This window comes from Macaca thibetana, chromosome 6, assembly GCF_024542745.1.
Source record: "Macaca thibetana thibetana isolate TM-01 chromosome 6, ASM2454274v1, whole genome shotgun sequence".
NCBI classification, from domain to species: Eukaryota; Metazoa; Chordata; class Mammalia; order Primates; family Cercopithecidae; genus Macaca; species Macaca thibetana.
Genome location: NC_065583.1, coordinates 154,611,143 through 154,636,460, shown reverse-complemented (window position 1 = coordinate 154,636,460; position 25,318 = coordinate 154,611,143). Strand labels below are relative to the sequence as shown.

At 36.8% G+C, this 25,318-nt stretch overlaps 1 protein-coding gene across 3 annotated transcripts in view; it reads right to left on the bottom strand.

Moving 5' to 3' along the window:
- Nucleotides 1-25,318, bottom strand: part of CDH12 (cadherin 12) — a 1,138,028-nt gene that overhangs the window by 198,637 nt on the left and 914,073 nt on the right. The window lies entirely within an intron of this gene.

Below are 25,318 nucleotides of genomic sequence, written 5' to 3'. Positions count from 1 at the left end.
TTATTACACATCTGTTCACTGAACTCAAACATGGCAATGTACTGCCATGTGAAACTTTTGTAATCAGATAGAAGATAAAACTAACAGAAAGCACGAAGCAGTCACTAAATCTTTTTACTATCTATGGATTCTAGGCACAGCCGTAAGATTTATTTGACAAAAGGATTGCTTGAAAACAGCAAATTGTGTCATTGGATATTTTTCTTTGGAGAACATGACACTTCAACTTTCTCAAGTTCAATTTTTACAGACTTACAGCTCCATGTTGAGTTAAACACACATACACACACACACACACACACACACACACAAAAAAAAAAAAAAAACTTAAGTGGTTTGGGTCTGTGTTCCTGTCCAAATCTGATGTGGAATTGTGATCCCCATTGCTGGAGGTAGGGCCTGGTAAGATGTGATTGGATCATAGAGGCAGAGTTCTCATTAACAGTTCAGCACCATTCCCCTTTGGTAATGTATAGTGAGTGATTTCTCACAAGATCTAGTTGTGTAAAAGTGTGTGGCACCTCTCCTTTTCTCTCTCTTCCTCCTGCTCTGGCCCTGTAAGACGTGCCTGCTTTCCCTTTGCATTCCACCATGATTGTACATTTCCTGAGGCCTCTCCAGAAGCAGGAGCTGCCATGCTTCCTGTACAGCCTGCAGAACCATGAGCCAATTGAGCCTCTTTTCTTTAGAAATTACCCAGTCTCAAGTATTTCTTTAAAGCTATGGAAGAATAGACTATACACACACACACATACATTTTACCAATATGATATGCATTTTGAATGGACAATATCATAAAGAGCAAATCCATCATACCAGCCACAGAGGATTTTTTTGTCAGAAATAGTATAATAATAATAACAGCATTCTTCTATCTGATAAAAATTATCCACCCATTTGGAGGAGGCACAAATGGTATAAAAATGATCTATATAATTCTACATTCAGACTTAGGGGAAAGAAACATTCTCTAGTAACTGACAACATTTTAGTAAATATTTGTCAAATTATGCCAAATAAAAATACACAGTATTATTTCAATATAGGAAGCTACTATAACAGAAATATAAAGTGGTTGGTGACCTGAGTATGGATTGCGTCTTAAAATTGGCTTCATATTCAAGCACAATGGTAGTTAGAATGTGCTTTTTATTTAAACAGAGATGATGCATTTGGTTGATCCATATGAAAATGTTTTTGTCAAAATCATCCAGTGTCAGTTTCTTCGACAAGCTAATTGAAATACAGCTAATCTACATCATTAAAGTCACAAATTCCCAGTAAGGAAAGCAAGAATGGTCAATAAATAGAGTCCAAAGATAGGAATTCCCCTGTCTTTACTACTAAATATATTTTTGAACATGAAGAAAATTGCTGGAATCTGCTGAGCCTTAATTATATCCCCTTTAAAGTGGATAGCATTCAGTTGTCCATTCAATTTGTTCAGAAATCTTTACCAACAGCTTTTCTGTGAAACATTATACATGTGACAATAGGCTGATGTAAAGTCTAAATACGATTATGTACGGGATAGTCATTTTAAATCACTAAGTTTCAAGTAAGTGTAATCTTCTTTTATTATAAATTGAAATTAATTTTAAAATTCTAATTTATTATGCATGAGCATATGTATGTTATTTCGCCCAATGTAATATGTGATAGCATCTATCAGCAGAGCATTGCTCAACTAAATTATGGTATAGACATCTGATGGACTACTCAGATTTCCAAAAGAAAGGTAAAGTAAGTATTGATATGGAAAGCTCTCCAAGATAGACTATCAATGCGGAAAAGGGGATATGAATTAATTATTAAATTCTTCTGTTAAAAATATGAAAAAGTCATATGCACATACATACATATATATGTACATAAAGTCATACAATGTGTGGAGTTATGATGTATGTATGTGTGTATGCATGTGTGTGTGTCTGTGGGTCTATGTATATCATAAGGAAGCACTAGAAACTCTTTGATGGTTTCTGGTGAGGAGAAAGGCTAGAGCTTTGCCCTTGTTTTCTTCTCCCTTCTCCTCTTTCTCCCCCTTTCCCTCCACATTCTTCCTTTTCTCCTTTCAATTATTTCTCTCCTCCCCTTCTTTTGCTGCTTCTCCTTCTCCTCCTCCTCTTCTACCTACTCCAATCATATTTGAATGGCTTTTCATATATTGTGCTAAGTTTCAAAATTTACAGTGTTTCTCAGTGATGAGATCATGGGCTAATTTTATATATGCTTTCATTTTCTCTAATTTTCTGTATTAAAAATAAAATACTCGTTATTAGAAATTCTTATTCAGTTTAGACATGGCTATGCAGACATTCCCAAACTTTCACAACATGAAGCTCTACTTTTATCAAAGGGTAGCCAAGGATAAAATGATCCTTGTCTAAACTAGTGCACTTCTAGTAAACTAAAATGTAACATTTCCCTCTTTTTTATTTTTATTTTTTGTGGGTGCATACTAGTTGCATATATTTATGGAGTACGAGAGATGTTTTGATACATGCATGTAATGCATAATAATCACATCAGGATAAATTGAGTATTCATCACCTCACACAGTTATCCTTTGTGTTACAAACAATCCAATTATACTCTTCTAGTTATTTTAAAATGTATGATTAAATTATTTTTGACTATAGTCACCCTGTTGTACCGGCAAATACTAGATCTTATTCATTCTTTCTAACCATATTTTTGCACCTATTAGCCCTCCCCACTTTCCTCCCAAACCCTCACTACTCTTCTCAGCCTCTGTTAATCCTTATACTGTCTATCTCCATGAGTTCTATTGTTTTAAGCTTTAGCTCCCACAAATAAGTGAGAACATCTGAAGTTTGTCTTTCTGAGCCTGGCTTATTTCACTTAACATAATGGCCTCCAGTTCTATCCACATTGTAGCAAATGAGCGGAACTCATTGCTTTTTATGGCTGAACGGTATTCCATTTTGTATATGTACTACATTTTCTTTATTCATTCGTCTGTTGATGGACACTTAGGTTGATTCCAAATTTTGGTTATTGTGAATAGTGCTGCAATAAACATAGAATGCAGGTATCTCTCTGAGGTACTGATGTCCTTTCATGTGGTTATACACCCAGGAGTGGGATTGCTGGATCATATGATAGCTCAATTTTTTGTTTTTGAGAAACCTCCAGACTGTTCTCCTTAGGGGTCATATTAATTTACATTACCACTGACAGTGAACAAGGGTTCCTTTTTCTGTACATCCTTGCCAACATTTGTTATTGCCTGATTTTGAGATAAAAGCCATTTTAACTGGGGCCTCTTAACTTTTTCCCCACAAATTTCTTAATTCCTTGATGAAAAATGCTAAAAGATAAGTCCCTTTCATACTTCCTAGACATTTTTATTCATTCACACTTTTATTTGTTTAAGTTTCTTACTTATTTAATAGGTATGTATTCAATATTTACCTTGTCTCAGCCAATGTAATGTGTGATAGGCATACAAAGATGAATATAGCATAAAGTTGATGCCTCTTAAGCAGCATAAAGAATTGTCATAGGCCTTGCCTCTTTGGGAGGCAGCGGGCGGATCACGAGTAACCATGTGGTTAACACGGTAGTCTCTACTACAAAAAACTAGCCGGCCGAGGTGGCGGACGCCTGTAGTCCCAGCTACTCGGGAGCTGATGGCGTGAACCCGGGAGGCGGAGCTTGCAGTGAGCTGATCCGGCCACTGCACTCCAGCCTTAAGCGCAGACTCCGTCTCATAAAAAAAAAAAAAAAAAAAAAAAAAAAAAAGAATGATGTCATTTAAACAAATAATAGCTACAAATTTTGATAAGCTCTGTCATAGAGGTAAGAATGTTATAGTGGGGTGGGATGGAAGAAATTAAAATATGTCAAATCTGCTTTGTGTTGTAAGGAAAATATTGGCAAAGAAGATACATGTTACAATTTGGCTCTGTGTCCCCACCCAAATCTCATCTCCAATTGTAATCCCCATGTGTCCTGGGGAGGGACCTGGTGGAAGGTGATTAGCTCATAGGGGTGGTTTTCCTATGCTGTTCTTGTGATAGTGAGTAGGTTCTCAGGAGATCTTATGGTTTTAGAAGTGGCAGTTTCCCCTGTCCGCTATCTGTCTTACCTACCACAGGATAAGACTTGCCTTGCTTTGCTTTCGCCTTCCATGGTGACTGGAAGTTTACTAAGCCTCCCCAGTCATGTGGAACTGTGAGTCAATTAATCCTCTTCTGTTTATAAATTATCCATTTTCAGGTAGTATCTTTATAGCAGTGGGAAATGGACTATGATACACTTCAACAGAATACTTAAGAAATTGGTAATCAACTAGTTTACGAATGGAAAGAATCATTTTAGCAAAGGAAATTAAATGCCTAACAATATAACCATGTGGCATTAAAACAGATTAGGGAATTCTGAGGGTTGTAAGGATGATGGAACAAGTACATAATAGAACAATATGGCAGAATAATTTAAAAAGTCCTGAGGGTAGGTCACTGAGGCCTTATATTTATTAAAGGGTGATATTATTCTAGGAATTGGGAAAGTGTGGCCGGGCCCAGTTGCTCACGCTTGTGATCCCAGCACTTTGGGAGGCCGAGGCAGGCGAATCAACACCATCCTGGTTAACACAGTGAAACACGGTCTCTACTAAAAATACAAAAAAAAATTAGCTGGGCATGGTGGTGTGTGCCTGTAGTCCCAGCTACTCAGGAGGCTGAGGCAGGAGAATGGCGTGAACCTGGGAGGCAGAGCTTGCAGTGAGTCGAGATTGCGCCACTGCACTCCAGACTGGGCATCAGAGCAAGACTCCACTTCAAAAAAAAAAAAAAAAAAAAGAGAGAGAGAGAGAGAATAGTGTGATTATATTTGCTTTTTAGTTTGAAAAGAAGTAGTCTGGAAATGAATGAGATTACAGCCAGAGAAGAGAAATAATACATTTTGATGAAAGAATATATTTTGATGAAAGAGTATATTTCGATACTGATAAAATAGTCCAGGTGAAAGATGATTCAGACCCTGGCACATGGAAGATGCTGTGGGGTCATAAAGGAAGAAATGGTAATCAAAATAACTAAAGTTTGATTGGATAAAGTTTTCAAGCCAACAAAGCATAAAACACACATACAACAACGATGTCTAAAATGATTTCTTAGTTTCTTAATCATGTATTAGGTGTCAAACAAGATAGAGAATACAGACAGAGCAGTAAAGAGTCCAGCCCCAGACTCAATCTTATATGTGATTTTTGGGCCCATCAATAAACAATGATAAAGACTTGACCAAGCAGGTCCCACAGGGAGAGTTCACCCTCCCCACACTAGTGCATAGTCCTCTAATGGCAGTTTCAGTAACAGCTGCAGGGCCATGCTCACACACAGATCAGTGTCACTTGACTGGTGCCTCCCCTGGAGGCCTCTCCACTGTGGCAGACCCTCCCCAGGCATGTTTGCCCAAGACCTCCTTTTCATGGGGAGAGGAGGAGGAGTCTTGAAGGCAATTGTCTTCCTTCTGATTCAATACTCAGTGCTTTTCCACTCCCTTCCATAAAACTGCCAGAGCCTTTTGTTCAGGGTTCCTTTGATAGTGAGTCAACCCCACGTCTGTGCTGATCCATGTGATCCTTAATAGAGCTGTTTCATGGAGGAAAAAAAGGACGGGGATGGGGACCGTCAGGGCTTTTTCCAGTTTAGCCTCAAAGGTGTGTTAATGTCATGTTGTCTTGATGTCTTCATTGCCTACTCCAACACCTGGCTCTCTCTCCAGAGTAGTTAAGCTCCGGATGGTTGGGGATAAATTTAATGACTACTGTTTGGTATAAGTTGAGGTTAATCTAATTAATTTACCTAGAGGGAAAATTCTGACCTCTGTCAGACCTCATCTAAAACACAGAGGTCATGAAGATAAATCTGGCTTCTGCCTTCAAGGAGTTTACTATCTGGTGAAGATGATAGCTGGATAGCTAGACATAACAATAAAACCACAGCTGTTCCCTTGTGATAATTTCTGTTATGAGTTATGTACAGTGGAATATGAAAAATATAGAAATGGTACATAACCAATTCTAGGAGGTCAGGGCAAGCTTGCTGGGAGAAATGCTGTCTAGAGGTAGACACAGAGAGATAAGAATCAAAGTCTCTTCTGAAGAAGGGTTAAATAAATCTCAGGCAGATAGGCTATGCATGACCTGCTTCTTTCATCTGTCATTTTTGTTGTTGAGTTACTCGCTAAATTTTAGGAATTTTATATATATATATAATATTATATATTACAGTATTATGTATAAATATTATATATAATATATATATTCTACATATCAATGCTCTGTCAATTCATCCTAATTCTGGCAAAAGCATTAAAGATTTCAATTTTTACCAGGTTTGAAAGGGGAGCAACCTCTTGTATTAGAATTATTTGAAAAATGTAAGGCTATTTTGAAATAACTACCCAATTGAAAATGCATGGACACTATAACTATTATGCTTCTAGATGCATACAAAAATACTTTTATTGTTACATGGGCACAAAGATGTATATAGATAGCTGTTCCCTGAAACAGTATTTGTAATAATGAAACCTGGAAGCCAACTTATCTCTTAATGGGGATACAGACAAGTACAACATATACATGTTATAGAAAAATATGCAGCCCTCTAAAAATGGGTTAGCTGTATATATATAGAAAAGAAAAAAAGCATTATACAAAAATATGTACACTTTAATAAAAGTTGTACTAAATTTTAAATGTAATATAATTGTCATACCTTCTATATATATATAATTGCTGGAAAAAAGACTGAATTATAATACATGAAGAGTAGGAAAAAATAGTTGCGCCGAGTTTTATATTTTCTGAATGTTTAAATCTTTCCACACGATATGTAATAATTATACTTTTAAAATGTCATTAAGGTAATATATACAAATAGTTAATTAAAGCTTAATAAAAACTTTGGAAAAATATTTTTAATAAAGGTTTTACATATATCAAGATTACAATTAAATTTAATATGCTTTTTATTTTGTCAATTTCTTTCATTTAAAAAATACTTATGCTTACTTCCTTTTTGCTTTTTCCTATTAAAAGAAAAAGCATTTTGCCCTCATAAAAGAAAATTAGTTTCAGATTACTAGTAATTACTTAGGTACTAATTAAAAAATAATGCATCTCAGTTACTAAATACACAAATAAGGGAGTTATATGAAACTGTGCAATAGTCATTATATGGATAGTCACATTTAAAATAAAATGAAAAGAGACTAAAATATGCATTTGTGCTTTTAACTCTGAAAACCTGAATACCTATTCAACTATTGATTCTGAGTATTTACAGAACTTCATTTTTTCTTTGGACATGCTTTGGCAGTTTTTACCTAATGTATCCACATTTTTGCTTTGTCCTTAATAATTAAAAATCTGAGAAAAAGATATTCAAAAAGTGTTTTTTTTGTGTGTGCATACTCATGATAAACACAAATGTAAAAAGTTACAGAGGTCGGGCACAGTGGATCACACCTGCAATCCCAGCACTTTGGGAGACCAAGGTGGGCGGGTCACTCAAAGCAGGAGTTTTAGACTACCTGGCCAACATGGTGAAACTCCATCTCTACTGGAAAAAAAAAAAAATTAAACAGGCGTAGTGTTTCACGTCTGTAATCCCAGCTACTCGGGAGGCTGAGGTGGGAGAATCACTTGATCCCAGGAGGCAGAGGCTGCAGTGAGCCAAGATCACGCCACTGCCCTCTAGCCTGGGTGACAAAGCAAGACTCCAACTCAGAAAAAAAGAAAAGTTATAGAAATAAATATGATGATATGATTTACTGAAAGCAAGTCTCAAATGCCTAAAAAAGGCCAAACTTCCTTTGGTCTTTGAATATCATTCAGGAGGATGGGTGAGTCTACTTTTGTTGAAAATGTGTTATTTTCATTTATTTTTTAAGCAAAAATATAATTTATAATTTATACTTATTTAACGTAAATGTGAAAGTATTACCAAATTGTCTCCACATGGAAAAATTCTTGTGACATGTATTTCACCTAACTTGTGAAGTTCACAACTATTTTAATAAACAGTTAAACTTGTCCCAAAACCTACTATCATCCTACCAAACACATGCATAGACTTGAGAATAATTAGGCTTTCAGAAACCAGTTTAGTATCCAACTGGTTATAGATTTCTTCAGAAAGTGGTGTAAATCTGATTATATACAGTTGCTACATGTAGTATAAATCTGATTATACACAGTTGTTTCATGTAATATATATCTGATGATATACAATTGCTTCATGTAGTTAAACTTGTTACTAGATAATCCAAGTGTAATTGTCACAGAAAATCTTATGTCTACATTTGGACAATGTCTGTATCTCTGTCTCTTTCTCTCTGTTTCTCTCTGTTTCTCTCTCTCTCTCACACACACACACACACACACACACACACACACACTCCTTTATAATTACTTTGAAAAAAAATCACTAAAAGGAAAAAATCATTAATATGAGATTATAACATAAAATCCACAATTTGTCTGTAAACTATCTTCAAATCTATGTTTGTACTTGAAATCTACCAGGCTTATGAGACAGTCAAAGATTTCCAAGCTTTGAATATTCTTTTCGCTTCAAAAGGAACTGAAAATCTAAATGTAATTTAGTACACCTTTTAAAATATTCACTGCTGCCTGCCAGCTAGCTGCAGGTTATTTTAGCTACTAGAAGCAGCACTAATTTGCAATATCTTTCTAAGACTATCTATAGGTAAAAATTTGGAGACGGCTGACTTTAGCCAATGTCAGGCTTTAGAATAGCAACATAATCCCTAAAAGAAAAATGAGAAATAACATAACTATCTAAACATCAAAAAGAAATTAACCTTGCTTGACCATTTTTAGGACAACATAATGGTTTCTTGAAATTTTTCAACATTTATGAAAAGATAAAAATTAAGATGAGTCATTTAATAGCATGCATGCTTGAACCAATAAAATGATTTCTTATTTTATGAGTTTTTAAAATGAGCCCAGATGTTTCAAATTATAAATAATTTGTCAATTTATGCATAAAGCCAAATTTGAAAAATGTGACTGGTCATTGAAGTGAAACTCAACTGAAAATCTGTTTCACTGAATCAAGCTTAAATAAGTAATTGTGTACTTAGATGTAGCTGAATTCTAAGAACTATTTGGACTGCAACTTATAGACTATTTATATATTTTGCAAACTGTTTGCTGTTCTCTGACTTCAAAGTAAGAGAGAGATATTAAGTGACAAATCATACAGTGGAAAGGGAATTATATAGGAAGAATCTCCATTTTGACTCAGAATAAAGATGTACCCATCCTAAGTTTTAATGGGAAGATCTGTGTGGCTGACATTTTTTTCCTAATCTAGCTTCCTCATTTGAAAGAGTATCTTGTTTTTATATATGAAAACTGAAGGATTTTTATTTAGGTCAATTAAGGTCACTGTGGCAGACAGAATAATGGCTTACCAAAATGTCCACATCCTAATTTCTGGAACCTGTGAAAATGTCACCTTCCATGACAAAAGGGACATTGCAGAAGCAATTATTTAAGGATCTAGAGATGGGAATATTAAGCTGGGTTATTTGGGTGTTGCAAATGTGAACACAGGTGGAGTTCTTGCAAGACTGAGAAGATGCCTTAGAGTTAGGAAGGAGATGGGAGATGTGCCATGAAAGCACAGGTTGGAGTGACAACCTCAAGAGAGTAGAAGCTCTTGATTTTAACCTATGTGTCTATTTTAGTCTTTACTGGCAGAACTGTAAGATAGTAGATTTGTGTTGTTTTATTCCACTAAGCTGGTAGTAATATGCTCCAGACACTATGAGACAAATATAGTTTATGTATATATATATATACACACACACACACACAAGCACACATATACACATACATATATGTGTGTGGGTGAGTATTAGGAAAAGTAGTAAATCTAAATCTAGATTTTTCTGACTCTCACCTAGGTTCTTATATTTTTCACTATGCAACTAGTTACATAGCATTATTTATATAATACTAGTTATATAACTAGTGCTCTATTATTTTCCTTGTATTTTAATTTTTCTGTTAAAAGAAAGTTTAAGAACATATGTATCCATATATGTATATACACATGCAGAAATATATATCTGTGTGTGTGTGTATATACATATGAACATATATATTCAAAGTTCTGAAAAGTTTTTCACAGCAATGCTGGCAATGGAATTCTCATTTCTATGTGTCTTTTCTTTGGAGGTTTAAGTATGATTCATTTGTGAATTGCTACATTATCCTGACAAAAGTATAACAGTAGTGACAATATACAATCCCCCAAAATGTTAAATCTCCAGATAACTTTTAATGAGTTGGCACTGACTAGTATGAGAAATACAAGGTACAGAGAATGATATGGTTTGGCTCTGTGCTGCCACCCAAATCTCATCTCGAATTGTAATCCCCATAACCCCCACGTGTCTAGGGGCCTGGTGGGAAGTGATTGGATCATGGGGGCAGTTTCCTCCATGATGTTTCCATGATAGTGAATGAGTTCTCATGAGATCTGATGGTTTTACAAGTGTTTGACAGTGCCTCCTTCACATGCTCTCTGTCACCTGCTTCCATGGAAGACGTGCCTGCTTCCCCTTCCACCATGATTGTAAGTTTCCTGAGGCCTCTGCAGCTGTGCAGAACTGTTGGTCAATTAAGCCTCTTTCCTTTATAAATTACCTTGTCTCAGGTATTCTTTATAGCAATGTGAAAATGGATTAATACAGAAAATGGATTAATACAGTATTAATCCATTTTCTACACATTTCCCTATATAAGATATACTCATTTTCTGTTTATAGTTAGCATTTACAAAGTTTACAGTAAAATTTTTACTTACATTTATATGATATTTAATTTATTCTCAAAATTTTATGCAACCAATTACATATGTTTTAGATCTAAAGTGGACTTTGTTTTTTCCATGGAGTAAGCATTTTGTAGGACTTCTCTTCAATATTGGTGTGTAGAAAAAAAATGTGAACCTCAAGTTTCAATCAATTAAACTTTTGCTCAAACTGAAATACCATAATCAATACCAACACACACAGGAGTCATCTGGGGTGTGCCTTGCATTAGGATTACATACTGGTACTATACACTCAGTCGTGTAGGACAGAGGAATGGGTTATACTTAAACCTCTAAAGGATGGCCTCAATTAAAAAGATAGAAAATGGGAGTTAATATTGCTAGTGTTGCCATGTAAAATTTAATAATTATTTGTTTAGTTATTGCCTTATTAATTTAGTAGTTTTCTGAAGAGAAATTTCATTAACAAATTAACAGGAACAGCTACAAAATTTGCAGTGTTCAGTGCAAAATTAAAATATAGGACATCTTACTCAAAAAATTATTTCAAACTTGACACAAATGACACCAGAGGATTAGCCAAGTGATGCATCCCTGCAAATGAGCAGATCACATAAATCTATCCTTGAATATCAGTTAGTTATACAAAATAAGAGTTTAAGGCTGGGACCCACAGCCATATTTTTACCCATACCTGCATTTATATGTGTGTTTATATACCTATAAAAGTATTTAGATCTATTTATTCACAGTCTCAGAATCAGATTGTAGAGAGACATTTAAAGACTAACTAGTGTAAACTTGTCCTCTTACAAAAGAGAAATAAAAGAGAAAACTGAGCCATAGTGCTTTAATTGTATCAGTAGCTAATATTAGAAATAAAAGCAACACACTATCTTTAATATATTTATGTTTTTCTTATTACTACCAGTTTAGTGCTCCTATGTATTTTGTGGCACTTCTCTTCAATAATGGTGTGTAGAAAGAAAATGCAAACCCCGAATTTAATCAATTAAACTTTAATTAAACTGAAACACCATGGTCAATGCCAACACACAAAAGGGTCATCTGGGGTATGCCATTGCATTAGGATTACATACTGGTACTATACACTCAGTCGTGTAGCACAGAGGAATGGATTATACTTAAACTTCTAAAGAATGAGCTCAATTAAAGAGGTAGAAAACGAGAGTTAATATTGTTAGTGTTGCCACGTAAAATTTAATAATTAATATAATCTCTCATGTATTCCATGGTGATTGATTGGCATGGATTCTTTAAGCCATAAGAATAAGTACTATAAAAGCAAGAACTTATAATTATAGGATCTTCAATTAGCAGCTCTGTTCTTACACAGTTTCTCTCCACTTGGAAGCCAACCAGCGGCATGAATTGACCCCTAGTTGGCCCCCTCCTTGGTGTCAGTGGATGATGGCAAAAGAACCGCTTGGATGATATCACTATGAAATTGAACTTCATATTGTTTCTCTAATTCACTGTTTGAAATAGTGTCTGAATAGAATATTTTATATTGTATTTGGCAGAATAAAGAAAGCTGATGAAACAAAGACAGTTTAAGACTGTTAGCAATTGAGTAAATTTATGATATAATTTAAAAATTTATAAGTTGGGAAATTATATCATCTATAACAGGGACACGTTCAAGCATTAACAAAGGCACTAGTAATAATTATGTTGAGATAACAGTGAAAACACAACTGTCTTAAGCAAAACTAGATATATGTCAGCCTGCATGTAACTGAAGCCAACATCTACAGCAATTCAACAACTTTCCAGGCACCGTTCTGAACACTTTGCCTTTATTATTATGTTCTTGATTTCTCATGACCTCATTGTGAGTTTTAAGTGCTTCCATTTTAAAGGCAAGAATACTAAAACGCAGATAGGTGACACGGTTACTTTGGAGTCTGCAGGTTTTGTGAAGGTATTTGTACTTTAATACAAAACTGATATTCACACACTGCTCCCGAGTCCACATCTTGAACAAATATGTAATATGATCTCTCACATATTCCATGGTGATTGGTTGGCATGGATTATTTAAGCCATGAGAATAAGTACTATAAAAGCAAGAATTTATAACAGGGTCTCCAATGATCAGTTCTGTTCTTACACAGCTTCTCCCCACTCCTACCCCTTGGAAGCAACCGACTGGTATGAGTTGGCCCCTACTCACCCCTTCCCTGGTGTCAGGGGACCACATCAGGGAAGTAAGGTTATTTTTTCACTTGGAGAAAACAAAGATATGTAACTCAGTACCCTACTTTTGCCATGAGGTTGCCAGTGGGTGGAGAGAGAAGACAAACTTCTAACTAACCAGTCTGCGAGAAGGAAGTATAAGTTAGCACTCCACTTTTGGTAGGATGGTCTTAGTAGGTCCCATCAGGAAGATAATCATGCACATCCACCCAATGCTGAGGTTACACATCGGTAGGAAACCATCTACTCAATAACAAGAGAGAAAATATTCTCATAATATTAAAAAAACTATTCTGTACACAATAAAAACCACTTGTAAAACAACGAACTAGGAAATCATAACCCAAATGAGAAAAAGACAACAGACACCAACACAGAGATAAAAAAAAAAAAAAAAAGGGGGGGTTGGGGCTGGGTGCAGTGGCTGACACCTGCAATCCCAGCACTTTGGGAGGCCAAGATGGGTGGATCACTTGAGCTCAGGAGTTCAAGACTAGCCTGTCCAACGTGGCGAAACCCCGCTTCTACCAAAAATATAAAAAATTAGCCAGGTGTGGAAGTGCATGCCTGTAATCCCAGCTACTTGGGAGGCTGAGGCAGGAGAATCACTTGAACCTGGGAGATAGAGGTTGCAGTGAGGTGAGATCGTACCACTGCACTCCAGCCTGGGTGACAGAGTGAGACTCTGTCTCAAAAAAAAAAAAAAAAAAAAAAAAAAAAGAGGTTGGAATTTTTATCTAACAAGGATTTTAAAGAAATAACCATAAAAGTGTTTAAATAAGCAATTATATATTCTATTCTCTTGGAACAAATAAAAGATAAAATTAAAAATAAATTCAACAATGACTTAGAAGTTGTAAAAAGTAAATATGAACTAAATAAAATTAAAATACAATAATGGAAATAATAGATTCAGAGGATGGGCACAAAAGAAGAGAGCACAGAGCAGAAGATGGAATCAGTGAATCTGAAAACATACCAACCAACAGAATTTACTCAGTCTGAACAAGAAGAAGAAAACTGATTAAAAAAAAAAAAAGTAATAACAGTATTTCAGGAAACTTTAGGACAATAATAAAAAAGCTAACATTCATAATCACAGGAGATATAGAAGACGAGGAGAGACAGTATGGGACTAAAAAAACTATTAAAAAATAATGACTTCAACCTTCCCAAATTGGACAGAAGACATAAACTGAAATATTCAAGAGACAGAGCAAACCGTAAATAGAATACACCTAAATACATTCAATTTCTGGAAATGAAAAAAAATGAAAATAAAAATATTGAAAGCAAACAGAGAAAAATGGCACATTTCTTACAGAAAAATAATAATGTAAACCACAGCAGATTTTCCAACTGAAACCATGAAGGCCGGAAAGAAACAGATAATATTTTTGAAGTACTGAAAGAACAGAACTCTGAACTGTAAATTCAATACCCAGCAATAATATTCTTCCGGCATTAAAGTGACATAGAAAACATTGTCTAATGAAAGAATACTAAGGTAATGTGTTGCCAGCAAACTTACCTTTAAAGAATAAGTTCTCTAAACAGAAAATAAATGATAAAAGAAGAAGGCTTGCAGCTTTTAAAAACATCCATCTAAACGGGTAAAATTAAGCATAAATATAAGGTACAATCAAACTTCTCTTAAGCTTTTAAGCCATTTCTAATAGTTGAAGCAAAAATTATTGGCCTATCTGGTTAGATGCTCAATGAACATAGATGAAATATTTAAGATAATTATATTTAAAAAATAGTGATAGTAAAGAGACTCATATGGAAACAAGTTTTCTACACTTCACTTAAAGAGGTAAAACATCAGTAACAGTAGATGTTGACGTTACATATATATTATTTTTACCAGTGAAATTAGTAAAAACCAAACAAAAGCATATACAATCATGCACTGCATAACGAAGTTTTGCTCAGCAGCAGACTGCATACATCATGGTGGGTCCCATAAGATTATAATGGAGATGAATATTGCCTAGTGACATTGCAGCTGTCTTAACATCATACTCTAACATATTTCTCACCTGTTTGTGGCAATGATGGTGTGAACAAACCTACTGCTTTACCAGTTATATAAAAGTGTAGCACGTGAAATTATGTCTAGTACTGATATTGTTTGGCTATATCCCCACCCAAATCTCATCTTGAATTGTAATCCTCATGATCCTCCCGTGTCAAGGGAAAGACCTGGTGGGAAGTGATTGGTTCCTGGAGGCGGTTTCCCTCATGCTGTTCTCATAATAGTGAGTAAGTTCTCATGACATCTGATGATTTTATGTGTTTGACAGTTTCTCCTAGACACACTCATTCTCTCCTGTCGCCTTGTGAAGAAGCCGACTGCTTTTATTCCACCATGATTGTAAGTTTTCTGAGGCCTCCCCAGCCATGCAGAACTATGAGTCAATTAACCCTCTTTCCTTTATAAATTACCCTGTCTTGGGTAGTATCTTAATAAGTGTGAGAACCGACTAATAGAGTAAATTGGTACTGGGAGTGGGGCACTGCTATAAAGATACTGAAAATGAGGAAGTGACTTTAGAACTGGGTATTGGGCAGAGGTTGGAAGCATTTGGAGTGCTCAGAAGAAGAAAGGAAGTTGTCGGAAAGTTTGAAACTTCCTAGGGACTTGTGGAATCCTTTTGACCAAAATGCTGACAGTGATAATAGACAGTGAAGTCCAAGCTTAGGTGTTCTCGGATGAAGAAGAAGAAGTCATTGGGAACTAGAGCCCAAAGGTCACTCTTACTCTGCCTTAGCAGAGAGACTGGAAGCATTTTGCCCCTGTCTTAGAAACCTGTGGAACTTTTAATTTGAGAGACATTATCTGAAATTGGAACTAATGTTTAAAGTGGAAGCAGGGCATAAAAGTTTGGAAAATTTGCAGCCTGATCATGCAATAGAGAAGAAAAACCCATTTTCCAGGGTAGGAATTCAAGCTGGCTGCAGAAATTTGCCTAAATAACAAGAAGCCGAATGTTATTATAGTAGCCAAGACAATGGCAAAATTTCTCTAGGGCATGTCAGAGACTTACATAGCAGCCCTTCTCATCACAGACCCAGTGGCCTCTGAGGGAAAAATGGTTTCATGGGCTGGGCCTAGGGCCCTGTTACTCTGGGCAAACTCAGGACTTGGTGCCCCGTGTCCCAGCTGCTGCCACTCCAGCTCCAGCCGTGGCTAAAAGGAGGCAATGTACAGCTCAGGCTGTCGATTCAGAGGGTGCAAGCCCCAGGCCTCGGAGGCTTCCATGTGGTGTTGGGCCTGAGGGTACACAGAAGTCAAGAATTGAGGTGTGGAAACCTCTGCCTAGATTTCATAGGATGTATGGAAATGCCTGGATGTCCAGGCAGAGGTTGGTTGCAGAGGTGGAGCCATCACAGAGAACCTCTGCTAGGGTAGTGCAGAAGGGAAATGTGGGGTTGGAGCTCCCACACAGAGTTCCCACTGGGGCACTGCCTAGTGGAGCTGTGAGAAGAGGGCCACTGTTCTCCAGACCCCGGAATGGTAGATCCACCAATAGCTTGTACTGTGCACCTGGAAAAGCCACAGGCACTCAATGCCAGCCTGTGAAGGAACTGCCCAAAGACATTGGAGCCCACCCCTTACATGCCCTGGATGTGAGACATGGAGTCAAGGAGATTATTTTAAAGCTTTAAGTTTTAATGACTGCCCTGCTGGGTTTCAGACTTGCATGGGGCCTGTATCCCCTTTGTTTTGACTAATTTCTCCCATTTGGAATGGGAGCATTTATCCAATTCCTGTACCCCCATGGTATCTAGGAAGTAACTAACTTCCTTTTGATTTTACAGGCTCATGGGCCTTAATGACTTGCCTTGTCTCAGATGAGACTTTGACCTGTGGGCTGTTGAGTTAATGCTGAAATGAGTTAAGACTTTGGGGGACTGTTGGGAAGGCATGATGTTGGTTTTGAAATGTAAAATATATGTGAGATCTGGGAGGGGCCAAAGGTGGAATGATATGATTTGACTCTATATCCCCAGCCAAATCTCGTCTTGAATTGTAATCTTCATAATCCCCATGTGTTGAGGGTGGGACCTGGTGAAAGGTGACTGGATCATGTGGGCAGTTTCCGTCATACTGTTCTTATGATAGTGAGTGAGTTCTCAGGAGATCTGATGGTTTTATAAGTGTTTGACAGCTCCTCCTACACACAATCCTTCTCTCTCTCCTGTTGCCTTGTGAAGATGACTGCTTCCAATTTCACCATGATTGTAAGTTCCCTGAGGTCTCCCCAGCCATGCAGAACTGTGACTCAAATAAATTCCTTTCCTTTATAAATTACCCAATCTCGGATAGTGTCTCTATAGCAGTGTGAGAATGGACTAATACAATTACATTTTACTTAGTAATAATAATAAACAAATATGTTACATTTTTGTGTATTTACTATACCATATATTTTACTGTTATTGTAGTGTATGCCTTCTACTTATTAAAAGAAATAGGCAACTGTAAAACAGGCTTACAGTCTTAAAACAGGTCCTTCAGGAGGCATTTCAGAGGGCATTGTTATTATAGGAGATGTCCACAGATCTGTATGCATTATTGGCCTAGAGGAGCTTCCAGTGGGACAAGATCTGGAGGTGGAAAACAGTGATGCTGATGATACTGACCCTGTGTAGGCCTATGCTAGTATGTGCATTTGTTATTTTACTTTTAACAACAACAAAAAAATTAATTAATTAAAAGATGTAAAATTACAAAAATCTTAGAGAATAAGGATATAAGGAAATAAAATATTTCTGTGTAGAATATATGCTTTAAGCTGAGTGTTATTACAAAAGAGTCAAAAAATTAAAAAGTTAAAAAGTTTATAAAGTAAAAAAGTTACTGTAGGATAAGTTTGATGTATTTTGAAAGAAATGAGTCTTTTATATAAATTTGGCATAGCCTAAGTGTACTATTCAGTGCTTATAGAGTTTACAATTTTGTACAATGATACCCTAGGCATTTATGCTCACTCACCACTTACTCACTGACTCACCCAGAGCAACTCCCAGTCCTGCAAACTTCATTTATAGTAAGTGCCCTAATCAGGTATACTATTTTTGATGTTTTTTACTGGATTTTTTACTGTTTTTTTTTTATGTTTAGATACACAAATATTTATCATTGTGCTGCAATCGTGTACAGTATTCAGCACAGTACATGCTGTACAGGTTTGCAGCCTAGGATCAATAGGCTGTACCACATAACCTAGGGTGTGTAGTAGGCTATACTATCTCTGTTTACACATAGAGTATCCTATATGATTTTACACAGTGAAGAAATTGCCTAATGCATGCATTTCTCAGAATGTAATTTTTGTCATTAAGTGATGCAACATTGTATTTAAAAACACTATAAATAAATTAAGATGGAATCCTAACATGTTTATATAACTCATTGGAAAGCAAGATAAAGAGACAGAGAGGAATAAGAAACTTAGAAACAAACAGAAACAAATAACAAAGTGGTAGACTTCAACCACAACATACAAATTGTTAGACGTAAAAGGCCTATAGAAACCAACTAAAAAACATAGATTGGCAGAGTAGTTAAAAAAACAAAAATCAAAAACCAAAAAACATGGCCAACAATATTGTTTAAATTGCATTTGTACCCCATACATAAATATTTTTAAAAATTCTGTGTATATAAAACTAACTTCAAATACAACATAGGTAAGGTAAAAGTAAAAACAAACAGTAAAATAATTTAAAAATGCAAGTGAGGCTATAGTAATATATCAGCTACATAAATTTTAAAAAGTACAGAAGTCAAATTGCATTTTAAAATATTTTACATTCCATTGCCATTCAAAGAAATAACATTGTTTTCAATACAATTAAAGAAGTATCATTAGACCCAGAAATAGCCACAATTTTTTCTTTAAAAAGATTATTAATATTTGTTTGTTTATTTATTTATTTATTTATTTAATTTTTAGGCGGAGTCTCACTCTGTTCTCCAAGCTGGAGTGCAGTGGCATGGTCTCAGCTAACTGCAATTTCTGCCTCAGCCTCCCCAGTAACTGGGATTACAGGCGCACACCACCACGCCTGGCTAATTTTTGTATTTTTAATACAGACTTTTTTTTTTTTTTTAGTAGAGACAGGGTTCCAAATATTGATCAGGCTGGTCGCAAACTCCTGACCTCAGGTGATTGGCCTGCATCAGCCTCCTAAAGTGATGGGATTACAGGTGTGGGTCATCATGCTCCACTAAGATTAATATTTATAAACTCTACCTTCTTTCTTGGAGAAATGACTTTATAATTTCACTTTCTAATTCAGCTACCCATTGAAACTAAATTAAAATGTATTCACATGCAAAATGCAAGTAAATAAAAACAGATAGCAGGTTTCTCTATGCTAAAAGTTCCTTTGGAGCTCATTTCCTTGACAATGCAAGAGTGCATTTTAGCTCTTTTGAAGAAGAGGAAGAACAGTCTCTCAAATAGCAGGAAATAACAAATTTGCTTAAGGAAGAGAAACATCAGTGAGGGAAATTTCATCAACACCAACCCTTGGTACATCTTCATTCAAAACTGAAAAGCTTTTGGATAGCATCTGTTTATTCCTGTTAGAACTGAACTGGCAGGAAAACACAATGGAGAAGCCACAAAGAGGAGGGGTTAGGTAGCAGCATTCAGGTCCACAATGCCTGGATTTCATTATTATTCTACTGTATCTTCAGACAGTTTATGTAAATCATCTGTTATTGCGTTATCTCATCGGAAGATGAGGGTACTAATAGTTCCAGAGTTCTTACATTAGTGCTACTGCCATTAGTTATCACTATTTAAGTGTCTGTTCTTATTGTTCAAAGAGTGACTCACAGTTGAGAGTCTCTGGGATCTGAAGCAGGGAGGTGGAGAATTTTGCACTGGAGTATAGTGTTATCTTAACCTTGGAGGCCTGAACGTTCTTAGGTAAAAGACTGCTTTGGAGGCTGCAAATTAGAATCCCACCAGATCACAGCCATCTGACTTGGCTGCATTTTTATGGAAACGAGGGTGTTGAGGATGTGAGACTGATATAAAAGCACTAGTATATTCACAGGGTAAAAGTCAGGAGCATCACGACAGCACAGTACTAGAGAACCAGTACACAGTGGTGTGATGAATGAAAGCCACTGACATAACTTTCCCATCTTGTCTTCCTGTATTCTTTCTCTCTGTGACAGTTGTTGAGATCATGACCTCTTTTGGAATGGTGCTCTCAGAAGTCCTTGGACAATCGGGGTGTACTAGGAGAAAACATGCTGTGAATGGGATGAAAGTCTTCAGGACAGACACTATACTTTCTGTTACTGGAGGATTCAGTGCTTTCAATAAGCATTTGAATGAATAAAATATTTGACTTAAGGACTCAATTCTGATTTCTTTTTTCTTCTTGCCCAAATTCCTATTTAAAGAAACTGGCAGTCAGCCCTACAAATGGTAAAATCACTTTACATGGGTTTTTTATTAACCCTATATAATGTGCCTTGCTTTCCAACCTGACTCTGGTACAGCATCACATAACAGATAGCAGACCCTGAATGATATAAAAATATTTTGCCCTAAAATATATTTCTTTGACGTGTTTTGAAATGGCTGTTGCAAGGCCAGCAAACTGAGGTAGAGGACATTTGTATCTATGGAGAATCTTCATTAACACAGTCATGCTTCCCCTTTCTGTGCCTTTCCGGGACCTAGTAATTAAGAATCTGATACCTTTAAACGTCTGAAAAGAAACATTTACCATCTATTCTCTCTGAGGACTGCCACCTATGAGGCTTCACCTACTTAGTAGGATCCTTGGTCTTCCCCACTCTTCTCTTAACTCAAGCATTCCTTTCTATCAATTTCAAGCCTTTAGACAATAGCATAACTCTCTCAACCAATTGTCAACTAAAGGATCCCTAAAATCCACTTATGACTTATAAGCTCCTCCCCCGACCTACCTGCAATTACCTGCAATTCTTTTCTCCCTAGAATGTATAAAACCAAACTATAGAGGGCGGAGCAAGATGGCCGAATAGGAACAGCTCCAGTCTCCAACTCCCAGCGCGAGCGACACAGAAGACCGGTGATTTCTGCATTTTCAACTGAGCCTCTGCTGCTGATACCCAGGCAAACAGGGTCTGGAGTGGACCTCAAGCAATCTCCAACAGACCTACAGCTGAGGGTCCTGACTGTTAGAAGGAAAACTATCAAACAGGAAGGACACCTACACCAAAACCCCATCAGTACATCACCATCATCAAAGACCAGAGGCAGATAAAACCACAAAGATGGGGAAAAAGCAGGGCAGAAAAGCTGGAAATTCAAAAAATAAGATCGCATCTCCCCCCGGCAAAGGAGCGCAGCTCATCGCCAGCAACGGATCAAAGCTGGACGGAGAATGACTTTGACGAGATGAGAGAAGAAGGCTTCAGTCCATCAAATTTCTCAGAGCTAAAGGAGGAATTACGTACCCAGCGCAAAGAAACTAAAAATCTTGAAAAAAAAGTGGAAGAATTGATGGCTAGAGTAATTAATGCAGAGAAGGTCCTAAACGAAATGAAAGAGATGAAAACCATGACACGAGAAATACGTGACAAATGCACAAGCTTCAGTAACCGACTCGATCAACTGGAAGAAAGAGTATCTGCGATTGAGGATCAAATGAATGAAATGAAGCGAGAAGAGAAACCAAAAGAAAAAAGAAGAAAAAGAAATGAACAAAGCCTGCAAGAAGTATGGGATTATGTAAAAAGACCAAATCTACGTCTGATTGGGGTGCCTGAAAGTGAGGGGGAAAATGGAACCAAGTTGGAAAACACTCTTCAGGATATCATCCAGGAGAACTTCCCCAACCTAGTAGGGCAGGCCAACATTCAAATCCAGGAAATACAGAGAACGCCACAAAGATACTCCTCGAGAAGAGCAACTCCAAGACACATAATTGCCAGATTCACCAAAGTTGAAATGAAGGAAAAAATCTTAAGGGCAGCCAGAGAGAAAGGTCGGGTTACCCACAAAGGGAAGCCCATCAGACTAACAGCAGATCTCTCGGCAGAAACTCTCCAAGCCAGAAGAGAGTGGGGGCCAATATTCAACATTCTTAAAGAAAAGAATTTTAAACCCAGAATTTCATATCCAGCCAAACTAAGTTTCATAAGTGAAGGAGAAATAAAATCCTTTACAGATAAGCAAATGCTTAGAGATTTTGTCACCACTAGGCCTGCCTTACAAGAGACCCTGAAGGAAGCACTAAACATGGAAAGGAACAACCGGTACCAGCCATTGCAAAAACATGCCAAAATGTAAAGACCATCGAGGCTAGGAAGAAACTGCATCAACTAACGAGCAAAATAACCAGTTAATATCATAATGGCAGGATCAAGTTCACACATAACAATCTTAACCTTAAATGTAAATGGACTAAATGCTCCAATTAAAAGACACAGACTGGCAAACTGGATAAAGAGTCAAGACCCATCAGTCTGCTGTATTCAGGAGACCCATCTCACACGCAGAGACATACATAGGCTCAAAATAAAGGGATGGAGGAAGATTTACCAAGCAAATGGAGAACAAAAAAAAGCGGGGGTTGCAATACTAATCTCTGATAAAACAGACTTTAAACCATCAAAGATCAAAAGAGACAAAGAAGGCCATTACATAATGGTAAAGGGATCAATTCAACAGGAAGAGCTAACTATCCTAAATATATATGCACCCAATACAGGAGCACCCAGATTCATCAAGCAAGTCCTTAGAGACTTACAAAGAGACTTAGACTCCCATACAATAATAATGGGAGACTTCAACACTCCACTGTCAACATTAGACAGATCAACGAGACAGAAAGTTAACAAGGATATCCAGGAATTGAACTCATCTCTGCAGCAAGCAGACCTAATAGACATCTATAGAACTCTCCACCCCAAATCAACAGAATATACATTCTTCTCAGCACCACATCGTACTTACTCCAAAATCGACCACGTAATTTGAAGTAAAGCACTCCTCAGCAAATGTACAAGAACAGAAATTATAACAAACTGTCTCTCAGACCACAGTGCAATCAAACTAGAACTCAGGACTAAGAAACTCAATCAAAACCGCTCAACTACATGGAAACTGAACAACCTGCTCCTGAATGACTACTGGGTACATAACGAAATGAAGGCAGAAATAAAGATGTTCTTTGAAACCAATGAGAACAAAAGATACAACATACCAGAATCTCTGGGACACATTTAAAGCAGTGTGTAGAGGGAAATTTATAGCACTAAACGCCCACAAGAGAAAGCAGGAAAGATCTAAAATTGACACTCTAACATCACAATTAAAAGAACTAGAGAAGCAAGAGCAAACACATTCGAAAGCTAGCAGAAGGCTAGAAATAACTAAGATCGGAGCAGAACTGAAGGAGATAGAGACACAAAAAACTCTCCAAAAAATCAATGAATCCAGGAGTTGGTTTTTTGAAAAGATCAACAAAATTGACAGACCACTAGCAAGACTAATAAAGAAGAAAAGAGAGAAGAATCAAATCGACGCAATTAAAAATGATAAAGGGGATATCACCACCGACCCCACAGAAATACAAACTACCATCAGAGAATACTATAAACACCTCTACGCAAATAAACTGGAAAATCTAGAAGAAATGGATAATTTCCTGGACACTTACACTCTTCCAAGACTAAACCAGGAAGAAGTTGAATCCCTGAATAGACCAATAGCAGGCTCTGAAATTGAGGCAATAATTAATAGCCTACCAACCAAAAAAAGTCCAGGACCAGATGGATTCACAGCTGAATTCTACCAGAGGTACAAGGAGGAGTTGGTACCATTCCTTCTGAAACTATTCCAATCAATAGAAAAAGAGGGAATCCTCCCTAACTCATTTTATGAGGCCAACATCATCCTGATACCAAAGCCTGGCAGAGACACAACAAAAAAAAGAGAATTTTAGACCAATATCCCTGATGAACATCGATGCAAAAATCCTCAATAAAATACTGGCAAACCAGATTCAGCAACACATCAAAAAGCTTATCCACCATGATCAAGTGGGCTTCATCCCTGGGATGCAAGGCTGGTTCAACATTAACAAATCAATAAACATAATCCAGCATATAAACAGAACCAAAGACAAGAACCACATGATTATCTCAATAGATGCAGAAAAGGCTTTTGACAAAATTCAACAGCCCTTCATGCTAAAAACGCTCAATAAATTCGGTATTGATGGAACGTACCTCAAAATAATAAGAGCTATTTATGACAAACCCACAGCCAATATCATACTGAATGGGCAAAAACTGGAAAAATTCCCTTTGAAAACTGGCACAAGACAGGGATGCCCTCTCTCACCACTCCTATTCAACATAGTGTTGGAAGTTCTGGCTAGGGCAATTAGGCAAGAGAAAGAAATCAAGGGTATTCAGTTAGGAAAAGAAGAAGTCAAACTGTCCCTGTTTGCAGATGACATGATTGTATATTTAGAAAACCCCATTGTCTCAGCCCAAAATCTCCTTAAGCTGATAAGCAACTTCAGCAAAGTCTCAGGATACAAAATTAATGTGCAAAAATCACAAGCATTCTTATACACCAGTAACAGACAAACAGAGAGCCAAATCAGGAATGAACTTCCATTTACAATTGCTTCAAAGAGAATAAAATACCTAGGAATCCAACTGACAAGGGATATAAAGGACCTCTTCAAGGAGAACTACAAACCACTGCTCAGTGAAATCAAAGAGGGCACAAACAAATGGAAGAACATACCATGCTCATGGATAGGAAGAATCAATATCGTGAAAATGGCCATACTGCCCAAGGTAATTTATAGATTCAATGCCATCCCCATCAAGCTACCAATGAGTTTCTTCACAGAATTGGAAAAAACTGCTATAAAGTTCATATGGAACCAAAAAAGAGCCCGCATCTCCAAGACAATCCTAAGTCAAAAGAACAAAGCTGGAGGCATCACGCTACCTGACTTCAAACTATACTACAAGGCTACAGTAACCAAAACAGCATGGTACTGGTACCAAAACAGAGATATAGACCAATGGAACAGAACAGAGTCCTCAGAAATAATACCACACATCTACAGCCATCTGATCTTTGACAAACCTGAGAGAAACAAGAAATGGGGAAAGGATTCCCTATTTAATAAATGGTGCTGGGAAAATTGGCTAGCCATAAATAGAAAGCTGAAACTGGATCCTTTCCTTACTCCTT